Source organism: Pseudophryne corroboree, unplaced genomic scaffold (genome assembly GCF_028390025.1).
Source record: "Pseudophryne corroboree isolate aPseCor3 unplaced genomic scaffold, aPseCor3.hap2 scaffold_1340, whole genome shotgun sequence".
Taxonomy (NCBI): Eukaryota; Metazoa; Chordata; class Amphibia; order Anura; family Myobatrachidae; genus Pseudophryne; species Pseudophryne corroboree.
In genome coordinates, this window is record NW_026967966.1 from 37,830 (window position 1) to 60,936 (window position 23,107).

At 36.5% G+C, this 23,107-nt stretch overlaps 5 non-coding genes across 5 annotated transcripts; all 5 read left to right on the plus strand.

Annotated features, from left to right (window-relative positions):
• The first annotated feature begins 25 nt into the window (after window positions 1-25).
• On the plus strand, window positions 26-188 carry LOC134994930 (U1 spliceosomal RNA). Its single transcript, XR_010197859.1, has one exon. It is a non-coding gene; the product is annotated as a U1 spliceosomal RNA (small nuclear RNA).
• A 671-nt stretch (window positions 189-859) lies between these two features.
• On the plus strand, window positions 860-1,023 carry LOC134994921 (U1 spliceosomal RNA). The gene has a single exon (XR_010197850.1). It is a non-coding gene; the product is annotated as a U1 spliceosomal RNA (small nuclear RNA).
• A 152-nt stretch (window positions 1,024-1,175) lies between these two features.
• On the plus strand, window positions 1,176-1,338 carry LOC134994927 (U1 spliceosomal RNA). Its single transcript, XR_010197856.1, has one exon. It is a non-coding gene; the product is annotated as a U1 spliceosomal RNA (small nuclear RNA).
• A 671-nt stretch (window positions 1,339-2,009) lies between these two features.
• Window positions 2,010-2,173, plus strand: LOC134994913 (U1 spliceosomal RNA). The gene has a single exon (XR_010197843.1). It is a non-coding gene; the product is annotated as a U1 spliceosomal RNA (small nuclear RNA).
• Window positions 2,174-2,325: 152 nt separating this feature from the next.
• LOC134994936 (U1 spliceosomal RNA) lies at window positions 2,326-2,488 on the plus strand. The gene has a single exon (XR_010197864.1). It is a non-coding gene; the product is annotated as a U1 spliceosomal RNA (small nuclear RNA).
• Window positions 2,489-23,107: the final 20,619 nt, after the last annotated feature.

The window sequence follows — 23,107 nt, forward strand, 5'->3', positions numbered from 1 at the left end:
ACCCTCCCCAGCTCTAGCCCAACTCCTACTTATCTGCCAGGTGAGATACTATGATCAGGAAGGTGCTTCTCCCAGGGCAAGGCTCACCCATTGCACTCTGGGTGTGCTGCTCCTGCGATTTCCCCAAATGTGGGACACTTGACTGCATAATTTGTGTTTCCTCTGGTCGGCTCTCGTATAATTCAGATCTCTTTGTCTCAGGTCTCTCTCCAGCCTAGTTTGCTGTCTGTTTCCACTTCTCTTTTCTTGAGCCGCTCCCTTCTATGCCCTTGCGCACTATCCTGACTTCTCCTGTCTGCTTACTTTGTGCCTTCCAACGCACAATGCGAACTACAGGTAGTGCTGCAGGGCCCACACCCTTTTAGTTGCCTTACAGAGCAGCTCTGGAGCTGTTACAGTGCCCAGCTGCTGCAAGAAATCAGCTTGAATGCTTCAGGTGCTGGGGCATAGCCAACATGAGCCCCACACCTAAGGAGGGTGGAGGTGTTTAATGCGAATTAGGGGTCATGCAAGCGCCGCAAAAGGCCGCCATGCCCTGCACATCCCTTTTTTCTTTTCATATGCAGACGAGGGTTGAAGCCAACTTTGACCCACTGCTTGGATGACATCACCATATGCAAATCCATCTGCTGCAGGCCTTCCCCCAGGAATGCTTGCACTAGTTGTTGCATTTGGTTTGTTGTTTGGGGGTGCTTCAGTATTAGGCAGCCTTCTGCCCTCCCATGTTCATCTGAAAATATGTGTTCTCCCTGCAGTTGTTGTCCCCAGATGAGAGTTCCCTTGTGCTGCCTCAGTTGAATCGCCTTTACTTGACAGAGATGTGCCTGAGCAGCGGCCCTCCCCAGCCCTATCCCAAATCATACTTATTTTGCATAGGAGATATCATGGTCATGAAGATTGTTCTCCCAGGGTGAGGTTCATTCATTGCATTCTGGGTATGATGACCCCTGTGATTTCCCCAAATGTGGGAAACTCGACTGCATTATTTGTGGTAGAGGGGGACTGTGTTTGTGCTTTCCTCTGGTCAGCTCTGGTAAAAGTCAGATTTCTTTGTCTCAGATCTTCCTCTAGCCTTGTTCTTCTTTCGAGAGTTCCCTTGTGCTGCCTCAGTTGGATCTCCTTCACTTGACAGGGGGGTGCCCGAGCAGCGACCCTCCCCAGCTCTAGCCCAACTCCTACTTACCTGCCAGGTGAGATACTATGATCAGGAAGGTGCTTCTCCCAGGGCAAGGCTCACCCATTGCACTCTGGGTGTGCTGCTCCTGCGATTTCCCCAAATGTGGGACACTTGACTGCATAATTTGTGTTTCCTCTGGTCGGCTCTCGTATAATTCAGATCTCTTTGTCTCAGGTCTCTCTCCAGCCTAGTTTGCTGTCTGTTTCCACTTCTCTTTTCTTGAGCCGCTCCCTTCTATGCCCTTGCGCACTATCCTGACTTCTCCCGTCTGCTTACTTTGTGCCTTCCAACGCACAATGCGAACTACAGGTAGTGCTGCAGGGCCCACACCCTTTTACTTGCCTTACAGAGCAGCTCTGGAGCTGTTACAGTGCCCAGCTGCTGCAAGAAATCAGCTTGAATGCTTCAGGTGCTGGGGCATAGCCAACATGAGCCCCACACCTAAGGAGGGTGGAGGTGTTTAATGCGAATTAGGGGTCATGCAAGCGCCGCAAAAGGCCGCCATGCCCTGCACATCCCTTTTTTCTTTTCATATGCAGACGAGGGTTGAAGCCAACTTTGACCCACTGCTTGGATGACATCACCATATGCAAATCCATCTGCTGCAGGCCTTCCCCCAGGAATGCTTGCACTAGTTGTTGCATTTGGTTTGTTGTTTGGGGGTGCTTCAGTATTAGGCAGCCTTCTGCCCTCCCATGTTCATCTGAAAATATGTGTTCTCCCTGCAGTTGTTGTCCCCAGATGAGAGTTCCCTTGTGCTGCCTCAGTTGAATCTCCTTTACTTGACAGAGATGTGCCTGAGCAGCGGCCCTCCCCAGCCCTATCCCAAATCATACTTATTTTGCATAGGAGATACCATGGTCATGAAGATTGTTCTCCCAGGGTGAGGTTCATTCATTGCATTCTGGGTATGCTGACCCCTGTGATTTCCCCAAATGTGGGAAACTCGACTGCATTATTTGTGGTAGTGGGGGACTGTGTTTGTGCTTTCCTCTGGTCAGCTCTGGTAAAAGCCAGATTTCTGTGTCTCAGATCTTCCTCTAGCCTTGTTCTTCTTTCGAGAGTTCTCTTGTGCTGCCTCAGTTGGATCTCCTTCACTTGACAGGGGGGTGCCCGAGCAGCGACCCTCCTCAGCTCTTGCCCAACTCCTACTTACCTGCCAGGTGAGATACTATGATCATGAAGGTGCTTCTCCCAGGGCAAGGCTCACCCATTGCACTCTGTGTGTGCTGCTCCAGCTATTTCCCCAAATGTGGGAAACTCGACTGCATAATTTGTGTTTCCCCTGGTCGGCTCTCGTATAATTCAGATCTCTTTGTCTCAGGTCTCTCTCCAGCCTAGTTTGCTGTCAGTTTCCACTTCTCTTTTCTTGAGCCGCTCCCTTCTATGCCCTTGCGCACTATCCTGACTTCTCCCGTCTGCTTACTTTGTGCCTTCCAGCGCACAATGCGAACTACAGGTAGTGCTGCAGGGCCCACACCCTTTTAGTTGCCTTACAGAGCAGCTCTGGAGCTGTTACAGTGCCCAGCTGCTGCAAGAAATCAGCATGAATGTTCTTCGTTGATTGATGGAAGAAACATCTTACAAAAACTCTCCAGATTATTGACTTTTTAAAGTTTTTCTAGGAAACGTTCTAGATGAATGCTTATTAGCGTTTGTCAGAATGTAAGTTTGCAAAGTGTCTCTGTGGCGCAATCAGTTAGCGTGTTCGGTTATTATCTAAAAGGTTGGTGGTTCAATCCCACCCAGGGACGTAATTTACCTTGTGATCAGATTTTGGTGATCTTAAAGTAGACAAGTCAAAATTTCAAACCCCCTGTTATGGTGTGGGTACCTGGCCTTCCCTGATGTAATCAGAGTTAGATTTGATTCAGTGATTTTATAAAAACAGCTAGGAAGCACAATTTAGCAGTAGGTTGCAGAGAAAAAAAAAATATGCTGGCAGAAAAATCCAATTGAGTGAATAAACAGCTCTTCATTTTCTGGCTTTATTTTTATGCTAACAAATTTGTTCTCTGAAAAGTGTCCACAAAGCCAAGTCTCTGATTAACACCTTTGTAAGGATGGTTTTTCACCTATTACTAAATTAAACTTGCTTCATTGGAAAGGCAGCAAGATGCATCCTCATTTCAATGTCTACTGAAATAATACAGGTTGACACCAGGAAACATTAACGGCACTGCATCCTTGCTGCTTTCTCATGTGGAAGTCTGTTTAATGTGAAAACAAGGTGATATCTAATTAGCACACAGGTAAGCAATTAAGAAAATCTTTATTTAAGGGTGAAGATGTTTCTCACAAAATCGTTGCCCCAATGCATCATTGAAATTCAACCTGGAAAGATGATTTTAATATATCACTTGTACATTTTGTATTGCTCTTCTGGTGACAATGTAGTTTGTTTTTGTCAATTACCATTTTAATAATAGGGTAAAGAAAATTAAGTGGATTTTTGAAAGAAAACAATACTGTCAATATACTATTAAAACAAATTAAAATGGTAAAAGTTATTGTACTTTAAGTAAAAATAAAAGAGCAAAAATATCCATCCCAGTTTTGGATTACTTTAATTAACAAAAAAAATGCATATAGCAAAGGATAGTTTCAATCTGCCTACCTCTGGGTTATGGGCCCAGCATGCTTCCATTGCAGTACTCTGCTGCACATGTAAGTGCAAGAGATCCTGAAGCACTCACTCATCATGGGAAAGTACCAATGTGTTTCTTTGTTGGTTGATGGAAGAAACATCTTACAAAAACTCTCCAGATTATTGACTTTTCAAAGTTTTTCTAGGAAACGTTCTAGATGAATGCTTATTAGCCTTTGTCAGTATGTACTTTTTGCAAAGTGTCTCTGTGGCGCAATTGGTTAGTGTGTACGGCTATTAACCAAAAGGTTGGTGGTTAAATCCTACCCAGGGACGTAATTGACCTTGTGATCAGATTTTGGTAATATTTAAGTAGACAACTCAAAATTTCAAACCCCCTCTTATTGTGTAGGGTACCTAGCCTTCTCTGATGTAATCAGAGTTAGATTTGATTCAGTGATTTTATAAAAACAGCTAGGAAGCACAATTTAGCAGTGGGTTGCAGAGAAAAAGAAATATGCTGGCAAAAAAATCCAATTGAGTGATTAAACAGCTCTTCATTTCTGGCTTTATTTTTATGCTAACAAATTTGTTCTCTGAAAAGTGTCCACAAAGCCAAGTCTCTGATTAACACCTTTGTAAGGATGGTTTTTCACCTATTACTAAATTAAACTTGCTTCATTGGAAAGGCAGCAAGATGCATCCTCATTTCAATGTCTACTGAAATAATACAGGTTGACACCAGGAAACATTAACGGCACTGCATCCTTGCTGCTTTCTCATGTGGAAGTCTGTTTAATGTGAAAACAAGGTGATATCTAATTAGCACACAGGTAAGCAATTAAGAAAATCTTTATTTAAGGGTGAAGATGTTTCTCACAAAATCGTTGCCCCAATGCATCATTGAAATTCAACCTGGAAAGATGATTTTAATATATCACTTGTACATTTTGTATTGCTCTTCTGGTGACAATGTAGTTTGTTTTTGTCAATTACCATTTTAATAATAGGGTAAAGAAAATTAAGTGGATTTTTGAAAGAAAACAATACTGTCAATATACTATTAAAACAAATTAAAATGGTAAAAGTTATTGTACTTTAAGTAAAAATAAAAGAGCAAAAATATCCATCCCAGTTTTGGATTACTTTAATTAACAAAAAAAATGCATATAGCAAAGGATAGTTTCAATCTGCCTACCTCTGGGTTATGGGCCCAGCATGCTTCCATTGCAGTACTCTGCTGCACATGTAAGTGCAAGAGATCCTGAAGCACTCACTCATCATGGGAAAGTACCAATGTGTTTCTTTGTTGGTTGATGGAAGAAACATCTTACAAAAACTCTCCAGATTATTGACTTTTCAAAGTTTTTCTAGGAAACGTTCTAGATGAATGCTTATTAGCCTTTGTCAGTATGTACTTTTTGCAAAGTGTCTCTGTGGCGCAATTGGTTAGTGTGTACGGCTATTAACCAAAAGGTTGGTGGTTAAATCCTACCCAGGGACGTAATTGACCTTGTGATCAGATTTTGGTAATATTTAAGTAGACAAGTCAAAATTTCAAACCCCCTCTTATTGTGTAGGGTACCTAGCCTTCTCTGATGTAATCAGAGTTAGATTTGATTCAGTGATTTTATAAAAACAGCTAGGAAGCACAATTTAGCAGTGGGTTGCAGAGAAAAAGAAATATGCTGGCAAAAAAATCCAATTGAGTGATTAAACAGCTCTTCATTTCTGGCTTTATTTTTATGCTAACAAATTTGTTCTCTGAAAAGTGTCCACAAAGCCAAGTCTCTGATTAACACCTTTGTAGGGATGGTTTTTCACGTATTACTAAATTAAACTTGCTTCATTGGAAAGGCAGCAAGATGCATCCTCATTTCAATGTCTACTGAAATAATACAAGTTGACACCAGGAAACATTAACGCCACTGCATCCTTGCTGCTTTCTCATGTGGAAGTCTGTTTAATGTGAAAACAAGGTGATATCTAATTAGCACACAGGTAAGGAATTAAGAAAATCTTTATTTAAGGGTGAAGATGTTTCTCACAAAATCGTTGCCCCAATGCATCATTGAAATTCAAGCTGGAAAGATGATTTTAATATATCACTTGTACATTTTGTATTGCTCTTCTGGTGACAATGTAGTTTGTTTTTGTCAATTACCATTTTAATAATAGGGTAAAGAAAATTAAGTGGATTTTTGAAAGAAAACAATACTGTCAATATACTATTAAAACAAATTAAAATGGTAAAAGTTATTGTACTTTAAGTAAAAATAAAAGAGCAAAAATATCAATCCCAGTTTTGGATTACTTTAATTAACAAAAAAAAATGCATATAGCAAAGGATAGTTTCAATCTGCCTACCTCTGGGTTATGGGCCCAGCATGCTTCCATTGCAGTACTCTGCTGCACATGTAAGTGCAAGAGATCCTGAAGCACTCACTCATCATGGGAAAGTACCAATGTGTTTCTTCGTTGGTTGATGGAAGAAACATCTTACAAAAACTCTCCAGATTATTGACTTTTTAAAGTTTTTCTAGGAAACGTTTTAGATGAATGCTTATTAGCCTTTGTCAGTATGTACTTTTGCAAAGTGTCTCTGTGGCGCAATTAGTTAGTGTGTAAGGCTATTAATCAAAAGGTTGGTGGTTCAATCTCACCCAGGAATGTAATTGACCTTGTGATCAGATTTTGGTGATATTTAAGTAGACAAGTCAAAATTTCAAACCCCCTCTTATTGTGTAGGGTACCTGGCCTTCTCTGATGTAATCAGAGTTAGATTTGATTCAGTGATTTTATAAAAAACAGCTAGGAAGCACAATTTAGCAGTGGGTTGCAGATAAAAAAAATATGCTGGCAGAAAAATCCAATTGAGTGATTAAACAGCTCTTCATTTTCTGGCTTTATTTTTATGCTAACAAATTTGTTCTCTGAAAAGTGTCCACAAAGCCATGTCTCTGATTAACACCTTTGTAGGGATGGTTTTTCACCTATTACTAAATTAAACTTGCTTCATTGGAAAGGCAGCAAGATGCATCCTCATTTCAATGTCTACTGAAATAATACAGGTTGACACCAGGAAACATTAACGCCACTGCATCCTTGCTGCTTTCTCATGTGGAAGTTTGTTTAATGTGAAAACAATGTGATATCTAATTAGCACACAGGTAAGGAATTAAGAAAATCTTTATTTAAGGGTGAAGATGTTTCTCACAAAATCGTTGCCCCAATGCATCATTGAAATTCAAGCTGGAAAGATGATTTTAATATATCACTTGTACATTTTGTATTGCTCTTCTGGTGACAATGTAGTTTGTTTTTGTCAATTACCATTTTAATAATAGGGTAAAGAAAATTAAGTGGATTTTTGAAAGAAAACAATACTGTCAATATACTATTAAAACAAATTAAAATGGTAAAAGTTATTGTACTTTAAGTAAAAATAAAAGAGCAAAAATATCAATCCCAGTTTTGGATTACTTTAATTAACAAAAAAAAATGCATATAGCAAAGGATAGTTTCAATCTGCCTACCTCTGGGTTATGGGCCCAGCATGCTTCCATTGCAGTACTCTGCTGCACATGTAAGTGCAAGAGATCCTGAAGCACTCACTCATCATGGGAAAGTACCAATGTGTTTCTTCATTGGTTGATGGAAGAAACATCTTACAAAAACTCTCCAGATTATTGACTTTTTAAAGTTTTTCTAGGAAACGTTCTAGATGAATGCTTATTAGCCTTTGTCAGTATGGACTTTTGCAAAGTGTCTCTGTGGCGCAATTGGTTAGTGTGTAAGGCTATTAACCGAAAGGTTGGTGGTTCAATCCCACCCAGGGACGTAATTGACCTTGTGATCAGATTTTGGTGATATTTAAGTAGACAAGTCAAAATTTCAAACCCCATCTTATTGTGTAGGGTACCTGGCCTTCTCTGATGTTATCAGAGTTAGATTTGATTCAGTGGTTTTATAAAAAACAGCTAGGAAGCACAATTTAGCAGTGGGTTGCAGAGAAAAAAAATATGCTGGCAAAAAAATCCAATTGAGTGATTAAACAGCTCTTCATTTTCTGGTTTATTTTTATGCTAACAAATTTGTTCTCTGAAAAGTGTCCACAAAGCCAAGTCTCTGATTAACACCTTTGTAGGGATGGTTTTTCACCTATTACTAAATTAAACTTGCTTCATTGGAAAGGCAGCAAGATGCATCCTCATTTCAATGTCTACTGAAATAATACAGGTTGACACCAGGAAACATTAACGCCACTGCATCCTTGCTGCTTTCTCATGTGGAAGTCTGTTTAATGTGAAAACAAGGTGATATCTAATTAGCACACAGGTAAGGAATTAAGAAAATCTTTATTTAAGGGTGAAGATGTTTCTCACAAAATCGTTGCCCCAATGCATCACTGAAATTCAAGCTGGAAAGATGATTTTAATATATCACTTGTACATTTTGTATTGCTCTTCTGGTGACAATGTAGTTTGTTTTTGTCAATTACCATTTTAATAATAGGGTAAAGAAAATTAAGTGGATTTTTGAAAGAAAACAATACTGTCAATATACTATTAAAACAAATTAAAATGGTAAAAGTTATTGTACTTTAAGTAAAAATAAAAGAGCAAAAATATCAATCCCAGTTTTGGATTACTTTAATTAACAAAAAAAAATGCATATAGCAAAGGATAATTTCAATCTGCCTACCTCTGGGTTATGAGCCCAGCATGCTTCCATTGCAGTACTCTGCTGCACATGTAAGTGCAAGAGATCCTGAAGCACTCACTCATCATGGGAAAGTACCAATGTGTTTCTTCGTTGGTTGATGGAAGAAACATCTTAAAAAACTCTCCAGATTATTGACTTTTTAAAGTTTTTCTAGGAAACGTTCTAGATGAATGCTTATTAGCCTTTGTCAGTATGTACTTTTGCAAAGTGTCTCTGTGGCGCAATTGGTTAGTGTGTAAGGCTATTAACAAAAGGTTGGTGGTTCAATCCCACCCAGGAATGTAATTGACCTTGTGATCAGATTTTGGTGATATTTAAGTAGACAAGTCAAAATTTCAAACCCCCTCTTATTGTGTAGGGTACCTGGCCTTCTCTGATGTAATCAGAGTTAGATTTGATTCAGTGATTTTATAAAAAACAGCTAGGAAGCACAATTTAGCAGTGGGTTGCAGATAAAAAAAATATGCTGGCAAAAAAATACAATTGAGTGATTAAACAGCTCTTCATTTTCTGGCTTTATTTTTATGCTAACAAATTTGTTCTCTGAAAAGTGTCCACAAAGCCAAGTCTCTGATTAACACCTTTGTAGGGATGGTTTTTCACCTATTACTAAATTAAACTTGCTTCATTGGAAAGGCAGCAAGATGCATCCTCATTTCAATGTCTACTGATATAATACAGGTTGACACCAGGAAACATTAACGCCACTGCATCCTTGCTGCTTTCTCATGTGGAAGTCTGTTTAATGTGAAAACAAGGTGATATCTAATTAGCACACAGGTAAGGAATTAAGAAAATCTTTATTTAAGGGTGAAGATGTTTCTCACAAAATCGTTGCCCCAATGCATCATTGAAATTCAAGCTGGAAAGATGATTTTAATATATCACTTGTACATTTTGTATTGCTCTTCTGGTGACAATGTAGTTTGTTTTTGTCAATTACCATTTTAATAATAGGGTAAAGAAAATTAAGTGGATTTTTGAAAGAAAACAATACTGTCAATATACTATCAAAACAAATTAAAATGGTAAAAGTTATTGTACTTTAAGTAAAAATAAAAGAGCCAAAATATCAATCCCAGTTTTGGATTACTTTAATTAACAAAAAAAATGCATATAGCAAAGGATAGTTTCAATCTGCCTACCTCTGGGTTATGGGCCCAGCATGCTTCTATTGCAGTACTCTGCTGCACATGTAAGTGCAAGAGATCCTGAAGCACTCACTCATCATGGGAAAGTACCAATGTGTTTCTTCATTGGTTGATGGAAGAAACATCTTACAAAAACTCTCCAGATTATTGACTTTTTAAAGTTTTTCTAGGAAACGTTCTAGATGAATGCTTATTAGCCTTTGTCAGTATGTACTTTTGCAAAGTGTCTCTGTGGCGCAATTGGTTAGTGTGTAAGGCTATTAACCAAAAGGTTGGTGTTTCAATCCCACCCAGGGACGTAATTGACCTTGTGATCAGATTTTGGTGATATTTAAGTAGACAAGTCAAAATTTCAAACCCCATCTTATTGTGTAGGGTACCTGGCCTTCTCTGATGTAATCAGAGTTAGATTTGATTCATTGATTTTATAAAAACAGCTAGGAAGCACAATTTAGCAGTGGTTTGCAGAGAAAAAAAATATGCTGGCAGAAAAATCCAATTGAGTGATTAAACAGCTCTTCATTTTCTGGCTTTATTTTTATGCTAACAAATTTGTTCTCTGAAAAGTGTCCACAAAGCCAAGTCTCTGATTAACACCTTTGTAAGGATGGTTTTTCACCTATTACTAAATTAAACTTGCTTCATTGGAAAGGCAGCAAGATGCATCCTCATTTCAATGTCTACTGAAATAATACAGGTTGACACCAGGAAACATTAACGCCACTGCATCCTTGCTGCTTTCTCATGTGGAAGTCTGTTTAATGCGAAAACAAGGTGATATCTAATTATCACACAGGTAAGGAATTAAGAAAATCTTTATTTAAGGGTGAAGATGTTTCTCACAAAATCGTTGCCCTAATGCATCATTGAAATTCAAGCTGGAAAGATGATTTTAATATATCACTTGTACATTTTGTATTGCTCTTCTGGTGACAATGTAGTTTGTTTTTGTCAATTACCATTTTAATAATAGGGTAAAGAAAATTAAGTGGATTTTTGAAAGAAAACAATACTGTCAATATACTATCAAAACAAATTAAAATGGTAAAAGTTATTGTACTTTAAGTAAAAATAAAAGAGCCAAAATATCAATCCCAGTTTTGGATTACTTTAATTAACAAAAAAAATGCATTAAGCAAAGGATAGTTTCAATCTGCCTACCTCTGGGTTATGGGCCCAGCATGCTTCCATTGCAGTACTCTGCTGCACATGTAAGTGCAAAAGATCCTGAAGCACTCACTCATCATGGGAAAGTACCAATGTGTTTCTTCATTGGTTGATGGAAGAAACATCTTACAAAAACTCTCCAGATTATTGACTTTTTAAAGTTTTTCTAGGAAACGTTCTAGATGAATGCTTATTAGATTTTGTCAGTATGTACTTTTGCAAAGTGTCTCTGTGGCGCAATTGGTTAGTGTGTAAGGCTATTAACCAAAAGGTTGGTGGTTCAATCCCACCCAGGGACGTAATTGACCTTGTGTTCAGATTTTGGTGATCTTTAAGTAGACAAGTCAAAATTTCAAACCCCCTCTTATTGTGTAGGGTACCTGGCCTTCTCTGATGTTATCAGAGTTAGATTTGATTCAGTGATTTTATAAAAAACAGCTAGGAAGCACAATTTAGCAGTGGGTTGCAGAGAAAAAAATATGCTGGCAAAAAAATCCAATTGAGTGATTAAACAGCTCTTCATTTTCTGGTTTATTTTTATGCTAACAAATTTGTTCTCTGAAAAGTGTCCACAAAGCCAAGTCTCTGATTAACACCTTTGTAGGGATGGTTTTTCACCTATTACTAAATTAAACTTGCTTCATTGGAAAGGCAGCAAGATGCATCCTCATTTCAATGTCTACTGAAATAATACAGGTTGACACCAGGAAACATTAACGCCACTGCATCCTTACTGCTTTCTCATGTGGAAGTCTGTTTAATGCGAAAACAAGGTGATATCTAATTAGCACACAGGTAAGGAATTAAGAAAATCTTTATTTAAGGGTGAAGATGTTTCTCACAAAATCGTTGCCCCAATGCATCATTGAAATTCAAGCTGGAAAGATGATTTTAATATATCACTTGTACATTTTGTATTGCTCTTCTGGTGACAATGTAGTTTGTTTTTGTCAATTACCATTTTAATAATAGGGTAAAGAAAATTAAGTGGATTTTTGAAAGAAAACAATACTGTCAATATACTATTAAAACAAATTAAAATGGTAAAAGTTATTGTACTTTAAGTAAAAATAAAAGAGCCAAAATATCAATCCCAGTTTTGGATTACTTAAATTAAAAAAAAAAAGCATACAGCAGAGGATAGTTTCAATCTGCCTACCTCTGGGTTATGAGCCCAGCATGCTTCCATTGCTGTACTCTGCTGCACATGTAAGTGCAAGAGATCCTGAAGCACTCACTCATCATGGGAAAGTACCAATGTGTTTCTTCGTTGGTTGATGGAAGAAACATCTTACAAAAACTCTCCAGATTATTGACTTTTTAAAGTTTTTCTAGGAAACGTTTTAGATGAATGTTTATTAGCCTTTGTCAGTACGCACTTTCGCAAAGTGTCTCTGTGGCGCAATCAGTTAGTGTGTACGGCTATTAACTAAAAGGTTGGTGGTTCAATCCCACCCAGAGATGTAATTGATCTTGTTATCAGATTTTGGTGATCTTTCAGTAGACAAGTCAAAATTTCAAACCCCCTCTTATGGTGTAGGGTACCTGGCCTTCTCTGATGTAATCAGAGTTAGATTTGATTCATTGATTTTATAAAAACTGCTAGGAAGCACAATTTAGCAGTGGGTTGCAGAGAAAAAGAAATATGCTGGCAAAAAAATCAAATTGCGTGATTAAACAGCTCTTCATTTTCTGGCTTTATTTTTATGCTAACAAATTTGTTCTCTGAAAAGTGTCCACAAAGCCAAGTCTCTGATTAACACCTTTGTATGGATGGTTTTTCACCTATTACTAAATTAAACTTGCTTCATTGGAAAGGCAGCAAGATGCATCCTCATTTCAATGTCTACTGAAATAATACAGGTTGAAACCAGGAAACATTAACGCCACTGCATCCTTGCTGCTTTCTCATGTGGAAGTCTGTTTAATGTGAAAACAAGGTGATATCTAATTAGCACACAGGTAAGGAATTACGAAAATCTTTATTTAAGGGTGAAGATGTTTCTCACAAAATTGTTGCCCCAATGCATCATTGAAATTCAAGCTGGAAAGATGATTTTAATATATCACTTGTACATTTTGTATTGCTCTTCTGGTGACAATGTAGTTTTTTTTGTCAATTACCATTTTAATAATAGGGTAAAGAAAATGAAGTGGATTTTTGAAAGAAAACAATACTGTCAATATACTATTAAAACAAATTAAAATGGTAAAAGTTATTGTACTTTAAGTAAAAATAAAAGAGCAAAAATATCAATCCCAGTTTTGATTACTTAAATTAACAAAAAAAAATGCATATAGCAAAGAATAGTTTCAATCTGCCTACCTCTGGGTTATGGGTCCAGCATGCTTCCATTGCAGTACTCTGCTGCACATGTAAGTGCAAGAGATCCTGAAGCACTCACTCATCATGGGAAAGTACCAATGTGTTTATTTGTTGGTTGATGGAAGAAACATCTTACAAAAACTCTCCAGATTATTGATTTTTTAATGTTTTTCTAGGAAACGTTCTAGATGTATGCTTATTAGCCTTTGTCAGTATGTACTTTTCGCAAAGTGTCTCTGTGGCGCAATCGGTTAGTGTGTTCGGCTATTAACCAAAAGGTTGGTGGTTCAATCCCACCAAGGGACGTAATTGACCTTGTGGTCAGATTTTGGTGATATTTAAGTAGACAAGTCAAATTTCAAACCCCCTCTTATTGTGTAGGGTACCTGGCCTTCTCTGATGTAATCAGAGTTAGATTTGATTCAGTGATTTTATAAAAAACAGCTAGGAAGCACAATTTAGCAGTGGGTTGCAGAGAAAAAAAATATGCTGGCAGAAAAATCCAATTGAGTGATTAAACAGCTCTTCATTTTCTGGCTTTATTTTTATGCTAACAAATTTGTTCTCTGAAAAGTGTGCACAAAGCCAAGTCTCTGATTAACACCTTTGTAAGGATGGTTTTTCACCTATTACTAAATTAAACTTGCTTCATTGGAAAGGCAGCAAGATGCATCCTCATTTCAATGTCTACTGAAATAATACAAGTTGACACCAGGAAACATTAACGCCACTGCATCCTTGCTGCTTTCTCATGTGGAAGTCTGTTTAATGTGAAAACAAGGTGATATCTAATTAGCACACGGGTAAGGAATTAAGAAAATCTTTATTTAAGGGTGAAGATGTTTCTCACAAAATTGTTGACCCAATGCATCATTGAAATTCATGCTGGAAAGATGAATTTAATATATCACTTGTACATTTTGTATTGCTCTTCTGGTGACAATGTAGTTTGTTTTTGTCAATTACCATTTTAATAATAGGGTAAAGAAAATGAAGTGGATTTTTGAAAGAAAACAATACTGTCAATATACTATTAAAACAAATTAAAATGGTAAAAGTTATTGTACTTTAAGTAAAAATAAAAGAGCCAAAATATCAATCCCAGTTTTGGATTACTTTAATTAACAAAAAAAAATGCATATAGCAGAGGATAGTTTCAATCTGCCTACCTCTGGGTTATGGGCCCAGCATGCTTCCATTGCTGTACTCTGCTGCACATGTAAGTGCAAGAGATCCTGAAGCACTCACTCATCATGGGAAAGTACCAATGTGTTTCTTCGTTGGTTGATAGAAGAAACATCTTACAAAAACTCTCCAGATTATTGACTTTTTTAAGTTTTTCTAGGAAACGTTTTAGATGAATGCTTATTAGCATTTGTCAGTATGTACTTTTGCAAAGTGTATCTGTGGCGCAATCAGTTAGTGTGTACGGCTATTAACCAAAAGGTTGGTGGTTCAATCCCACCCAGGGACGTAATTGACCTTGTTATCAGATTTTGGTGATCTTTAAGTAGACAAGTCAAATTTCATACCCCCTGTTATTGTGTAGGGTACCTGGCCTTCTCAGATGTAATCAGAGTTAGATTTGATTCAGTGATTTTATAAAAACATCTAGGAAGCACAATTTAGCAGTGGGTTGCAGAGAAAAAGAAATATGCTGGCAAAAAAATCAAATTGCGTGATTAAACAGCTCTTCATTTTCTGGCTTTATTTTTATGCTAACAAATTTGTTCTCTGAAAAATGTCCACAAAGCCAAGTCTCTGATTAACACCTTTGTAGGGATGGTTTTTCACCTATTACTAAATTAAACTTGCTTCATTGGAAAGGCAGCAAGATGCATCCTCATTTCAATGTCTACTGAAATAATACAGGTTGAAACCAGGAAACATTAACGCCACTGCATCCTTGCTGCTTTCTCATGTGGAAGTCTGTTTAATGTGAAAACAAGGTGATATCTAATTAGCACACAGGTAAGGAATTACGAAAATCTTTATTTAAGGGTGAAGATGTTTCTCACAAAATTGTTGCCCCAATGCATCATTGAAATTCAAGCTGGAAAGATGATTTTAATATATCACTTGTACATTTTGTATTGCTCTTCTGGTGACAATGTAGTTTTTTTTGTCAATTACCATTTTAATAATAGGGTAAAGAAAATTAAGTGGATTTTTGAAAGAAAACTATACTGTCAATATACTATTAAAACAAATTAAAATGGTAAAAGTTATTGTACTTTAAGTAAAAATAAAAGAGCAAAAATATCAATCCCAGTTTTGATTACTTAAATTAACAAAAAAAAATGCATATAGCAAAGAATAGTTTCAATCTGCCTACCTCTGGGTTATGGGTCCAGCATGCTTCCATTGCAGTACTCTGCTGCACATGTAAGTGCAAGAGATCCTGAAGCACTCACTCATCATGGGAAAGTACCAATGTGTTTATTTGTTGGTTGATGGAAGAAACATCTTACAAAAACTCTCCAGATTATTGATTTTTTAATGTTTTTCTAGGAAACGTTCTAGATGTATGCTTATTAGCCTTTGTCAGTATGAACTTTTCACAAAGTGTCTCTGTGGCGCAATCGGTTAGTGTGTTCGGCTATTAACCAAAAGGTTGGTGGTTCAATCCCACCCAGGGACGTAATTGACCTTGTGGTCAGATTTTGGTGATATTTAAGTAGACAAGTCAAAATTTCAAACCCCCTCTTATTGTGTAGGGTACCTGGCCTTCTCTGATGTAATCAGAGTTTGATTTGATTCAGTGATTTTATAAAAACAGCTAGGAAGCACAATTTAGCAGTGGGTTGCAGAGAAAAAAAATATGCTGGCAGAAAAATCCAATTGAGTGATTAAACAGCTCTTCATTTTCTGGCTTTATTTTTATGCTAACAAATTTGTTCTCTGAAAAGTGTCCACAAAGCCAAGTCTCTGATTAACACCTTTGTAAGGATGGTTTTTCACCTATTACTAAATTAAACTTGCTTCATTGGAAAGGCAGCAAGATGCATCCTCATTTCAATGTCTACTGAAATAATACAAGTTGACACCAGGAAACATTAACGCCACTGCATCCTTGCTGCTTTCTCATGTGGAAGTCTGTTTAATGTGAAAACAAGGTGATATCTAATTAGCACACAGGTAAGGAATTAAGAAAATCTTTATTTAAGGGTGAAGATGTTTCTCACAAAATTGTTGACCCAATGCATCATTGAAATTCATGCTGGAAAGATGAATTTAATATATCACTTGTACATTTTGTATTGCTCTTCTGGTGACAATATAGTTTGTTTTTGTCAATTACCATTTTAATAATAGGGTAAAGAAAATGAAGTGGATTTTTGAAAGAAAACAATACTGTCAATATACTATTAAAACAAATTAAAATGGTAAAAGTTATTGTACTTTAAGTAAAAATAAAAGAGACAAAATATCAATCCCAGTTTTGGATTACTTTAATTAACAAAAAAAAAATGCATATAGCAGAGGATAGTTTCAATCTGCCTATCTCTGGGTTATGGGCCCAGCATGCTTCCATTGCAGTACTCTGCTGCACATGTAAGTGCAAGAGATCCTGAAGCACTCACTTATCATGGGAAAGTACCAATGTGTTTCTTTGTTGGTTGATGGAAGAAACATCTTACAAAAACTCTCCAGATTATTGACTTTTTAAAGTTTTTCTAGGAAACGTTCTTGATGAATGCTTATTAGCCTTTGTCAGTATGTACTTCTTGCAATGTGTCTCTGTGGTGCAATTGGTTAGTGTGTAAGGCTAATAACCAAAAGGTTGGTGGTTCAATCCCACCCAGGAACGTAATTGACCTTGTGATCAGATTTTGGTGATATTTAAGTAGACAAGTCAAAATTTCAAACCCCCTCTTATTGTGTAGGGTACCTGGCCTTCTTTGATGTAATCAGAGTTAGATTTGATTCAGTGATTTTATAAAAAACAGCTAGGAAGCACAATTTAGCAGTGGGTTGCAGAGAAAAAAAATATGCTGGCAAAACAAATCCAATTGAGTGATTAAACAGCTCTTCATTTTCTGGCTTTATTTTTATGCTAACAAATTTGTTCTCTGAAAAGTGTCCACAAAGCCAAGTCTCTGATTAACACCTTTGTAGGGATGGTTTTTCATCGATTACTAAATTAAACTTGCTTCATTGGAAAGGCAGCAAGATGCATCCTCATTTCAATGTCTACTGAAATAATACAAGTTGACACCAGGAAACATTAACGCCACTGCATCCTTGCTGCTTTCTCATGTGGAAGTCTGTTTAATGCGAAAACAAGGTGATATCTAATTAGCACACAGGTAAGGAATTAAGAAAATCTTTATTTAAGGGTGAAGATGTTTCTCACAAAATCGTTGCCCCAATGCATCATTGAAATTCAAGCTGGAAAGATGATTTTAATATATCACTTGTACATTTTGTATTGCTCTTCTGGTGACAATGTAGTTTGTTTTTGTCAATTACCATTTTAATAATAGGGTAAAGAAAATTAAGTGTATTTTTGAAAGAAAACAATACTGTCAATATACTATTAAAACAAATTAAAATGGTAAAAGTTATTGTACTTTAAGTAAAAATAAAAGAGCCAAAATATCAATCCCAGTTTTGGATTACTTTAATTAAAAAAAAAAGCATACAGCAGAGGATAGTTTCAATCTGCCTACCTCTGGGTTATGAGCCCAGCATGCTTCCATTGCTGTACTCTGCTGCACATGTAAGTGCAAGAGATCCTGAAGCACTCACTCATCATGGGAAAGTACCAATGTGTTTCTTCGTTGGTTGATGGAAGAAACATCTTACAAAAACTCTCCAGATTATTGACTTTTTAAAGTTTTTCTAGGAAACGTTTTAGATGAATGCTTATTAGCCTTTGTCAGTATGCACTTTCGCAAAGTGTCTCTGTGGCACAATCAGTTAGTGTGTACGGCTATTAACTAAAAGGTTGGTGGTTAAATCCCACCCAGGGATGTAATTGATCTTGTTATCAGATTTTGGTGATCTTTAAATTGACAAGTCAAAATTTCAAACCCCCTCTTATGGTGTAGGGTACCTGGCCTTCTCTGATGTAATCAGAGTTAGATTTGATTCATTGATTTTATAAAAACAGCTAGGAAGCACAATTTAGCAGTGGTTTGCAGAGAAAAAAAATATGCTGGCAGAAAAATTCAATTGAGTGATTAAACAGCTCTTCATTTTCTGGCTTTATTTTTATGCTAACAAATTTGTTCTCTGAAAAGTGTCCACAAAGCCAAGTCTCTGATTAACACCTTTGTAAGGATGGTTTTTCACCTATTACTAAATTAAACTTGCTTCATTGGAAAGGCAGCAAGATGCATCCTCATTTCAATGTCTACTGAAATAATACAAGTTGACACCAGGAAACATTAACGCCACTGCATCCTTGCTGCTTTCTCATGTGGAAGTCTGTTTAATGCGAAAACAAGGTGATATCTAATTATCACACAGGTAAGGAATTAAGAAATCTTTATTTAAGGGTGAAGATGTTTCTCACAAAATCGTTTCCCCAATGCATCATTGAAATTCAAGCTGGAAAGATGATTTTAATATATCACTTGTACATTTTGTATTGCTCTTCTGGTGACAATGTAGTTTGTTTTTGTCAATTACCATTTTAATAATAGGGTAAAGAAAATTAAGTGGATTTTTGAAAGAAAACAATACTGTCAATATACTATTAAAACAAATTAAAATGGTAAAAGTTATTGTACTTTAAGTAAAAATAAAAGAGCCAAAATATCAATCCCAGTTTTGGATTACTTTAATTAACAAAAAAAATGCATATAGCAGAGGATAGTTTCAATCTGCCTACCTCTGGGTTATGGGCCCAGCATGCTTCCATTGCTGTACTCTGCTGCACATGTAAGTGCAAGAGATCCTGAAGCACTCACTCATCATGGGAAAGTACCAATGTGTTTCTTCGTTGGTTGATAGAAGAAACATCTTACAAAAACTCTCCAGATTATTGATTTTTTAATGTTTTTCTAGGAAACGTTCTAGATGTATGCTTATTAGCCTTTGTCAGTATGCACTTTTTGCAAAGTGTCTCTGTGGCGCAATCGGTTAGTGTGTTTGGCTATTAACCGAAAGGTTGGTGGTTCAATCCCACCTAGGGACGTAATTAAACTTGTGATCAGATTTTGGTGATATTTAAGTAGACAAGTCAAAATTTCAAACCCCCTCTTATGGTGTAGGGTACATGGCCTTCTCTGATGTAATCAGAGTTAGATTTTATTCAGTGATTTTATAAAAAAACAGCTAGGAAGCACAATTTAGCAGTGGGTTGCAGAGAAAAAAAATATGCTGGCAGAAAAATCCAATCCAGTGATTAAACAGCTCTTCATTTTCTGGCTTTATTTTTATGCTAACAAATTTGTTCTCTGAAAAGTGTCCACAAAGCCAAGTCTCTGATTAACACCTTTGTAAGGATGGTTTTTCACCTATTACTAAATTAAACTTGCTTCATTGGAAAGGCAGCAAGATGCATCCTCATTTCAATGTCTACTGAAATAATACAAGTTGATACCAGGAAACATTAACGCCACTGCTTCCTTGCTGCTTTCTCATGTGGAAGTCTGTTTAATGTGAAAACAAGGTGATATCTAATTAGCACACAGGTAAGGAATTAAGAAAATCTTTATTTAAGGGTGAAGATGTTTCTCACAAATTTGTTGACCCAATGCATCATTGAAATTCAAGCTGGAAAGATGATTTTAATATATCACTTGTACATTTTGTATTGCTCTTCTGGTGACAATGTAGTTTGTTTTTGTCAATTACCATTTTAATAATAGGGTAAAGAAAATGAAGTGGATTTTTGAAAGAAAACAATACTGTCAATATACTATTAAAACAAATTAAAATGGTAAAAGTTATTGTACTTTAAGTAAAAATAAAAGAGCCAAAATATCAATCCCAGTTTTGGATTACTTTAATTAACAAAAAAAAAATGCATATAGCAGAGGATAGTTTCAATCTGCCTACCTCTGGGTTATGGGCCCAGCATGCTTCCATTGCTGTACTCTGCTGCACATGTAAGTGCAAGAGATCCTGAATCACTCATTCATCATGGGAAAGTACCAATGTGTTTCTTCGTTGGTTGATAGAAGAAACATCTTACAAAAACGCTCCAGATTATTGACTTTTTTAAGTTTTTCTAGGAAACGTTTTAGATGAATGCTTATTAGCATTTGTCAGTATGTACTTTTGAAAAGTGTCTCTGTGGCGCAATCAGTTAGTGTGTACGGCTATTAACCAAAAGGTTGGTGGTTCAATCCCACCCAGGGACGTAATTGACCTTGTTATCAGATTTTGGTGATCTTTAAGTAGACAAGTCAAATTTCATACCCCCTGTTATGGTGTAGGGTACCTGGCCTTCTCTGATGTAATCAGAGTTAGATTTGATTCAGTGATTTTATAAAAACAGCTAGGAAGCACAATTTAGCAGTGGGTTGCAGAGAAAAAGAAATATGCTGGCAAAAAAATCAAATTGCGTGATTCAACAGCTCTTCATTTTCTGGCTTTATTTTTATGCTAACAAATTTGTTCTCTGAAAAGTGTCCACAAAGCCAAGTCTCTGATTAACACCTTTGTAGGGATGGTTTTTCACCTATTACTAAATTAAACTTGCTTCATTGGAAAGGCAGCAAGATGTATCCTCATTTCAATGTCTACTGAAATAATACAGGTTGACACCAGGAAACATTAACGCCACTGCATCCTTGCTGCTTTCTCATGTGGAAGTCTGTTTAATGTGAAAACAAGGTGATATCTAATTAGCACACAGGTAAGGAATTAAGAAAATCTTTATTTAAGGGTGAAGATGTTTTCTCACAAAATCGTTGCCCCAATGCATCATTGAAATTCAAGCTGGAAAGATGATTTTAAAATATCACTTGTACATTTTGTATTGCTCTTCTGGTGACAATGTAGTTTGTTTTTGTCAATTACCATTTTAATAATAGGGTAAAGAAAATGAAGTGGATTTTTGAAAGAAAACAATACTGTCAATATACTATTAAAACAAATTAAAATGGTAAAAGTTATTGTACTTTAAGTAAAAATAAAAGACAAAATATCAGTCCCAGTTTTGGATTACTTTAATTAACAAAAAAAAATGCATATAGCAGAGGATAGTTTCAATCTGCCTACCTCTGGGTTATGGGCCCAGCATGCTTCCATTGCAGTACTCTGCTGCACATGTAAGTGCAAGAGATCCTGAAGCACTCACTCATCATGGGAAAGTACCAATGTGTTTCTTCATTGGTTGATGGAAGAAACATCTTACAAAAACTCTCCAGATTATTGACTTTTTAAAGTTTTTCTAGGAAACGTTTTAGATGAATGCTTATTAGCCTTTGTCAGTAAGGACTTTTGCAAAGTGTCTCTGTGGCGCAATCAGTTAGTATGTACGGCTATTTACCATAAGGTTGGTGGTTCAATCCCACCCAGGGACCTAATTTCCCTTGTTATCAGATTTTGGTGATCTTTAAGTAGACAAGTCAAAATTTCAAACCCCCTGTTACGGTGTAGGGTACCTGGCCTTCTCTGATGTAATCAGAGTTAGATTTGATTCAGTGATTTTATAAAAACAGCTAGGAAGCACAATTTAGCAGTGGGTTGCAGAGAAAAAAAATATGCTGGCAGAAAAATCCAATTGAGTGATTAAACAGCTCTTCATTTTCTGGCTTTATTTTTATGCTAACAAATTTGTTCTCTGAAAAGTGTCCACAAAGCCAAGTCTCTGATTAACACCTTTGTAAGGATGGTTTTTCACCTATTACTAAATTAAACTTGCTTCATTGGAAAGGCAGCAAGATGCATCCTCATTTCAATGTCTACTGAAATAATACAAGTTGACACCAGGAAACATTAACGCCACTGCATCCTTGCTGCTTTCTCATGTGGAAGTCTGTTTAATATGAAAACAAGGTGATATCTAATTAGCACACGGGTAAGGAATTAAGAAAATCTTTATTTAAGGGTGAAGATGTTTCTCACAAAATCGTTGCCCCAATGCATCATTGAAATTCAAGCTGGAAATATGATTTTAATATATCACTTGTACATTTTGTATTGCTCTTCTGGTGACAATGTAGTTTGTTTTTGTCAATTACCATTTTAATAATAGGGTAAAGAAAATGAAGTGGATTTTTGAAAGAAAACAATACTGTCAATATACTATTAAAATAAATTAAAATGGTAAAAGTTGTTGTACTTTAAGTAAAAATAAAAGAGCCAAAATATCAATCCCAGTTTTGGATTACTTTAATTAACAAACAAAAAAATGCATATAGCAGAGGATAGTTTCAATCTGCCTACCTCTGGGTTATGGGCCCAGCATGCTTCCATTGCTGTACTCTGCTGCACATGTAAGTGCAAGAGATCCTGAAGCACTCACTCATCATGGGAAAGTACCAATGTGTTTCTTCGTTGGTTGATGGAAGAAACATCTTACAAAAACTCTCCAGATTATTGACTTTTTAAAGTTTTTCTAGGAAACGTTTTAGATGAATGCTTATTAGCCTTTGTCAGTATGTACTTTTGCAAAGTGTCTCTGTGGCGCAATCAGTTAGTATGTACGGCTATTAACCAAAAGGTTGGTGGTTCAATCCCACCCAGGGACCTAATTGACCTTGTTATCAGATTTTGGTGATCTTTAAGTAGACAAGTCAAAATTTCAAATCCCCTGTTATGGTGTAGGGTACCTGGCCTTCTCTGATGTAATCAGAGTTAGATTTGATTCAGTGATTTTATAAAAACAGCTAGGAAGCACAATTTAGCAGTGGTTTGCAGAGAAAAAAAATATGCTGGCAGAAAAATCCAATTGAGTGATTAAACAGCTCTTTATTTTCTGGCTTTATTTTTATGCTAACAAATTTGTTCTCTGAAAAGTGTCCACAAAGCCAAGTCTCTGATTAACACCTTTGTAAGGATGGTTTTTCACC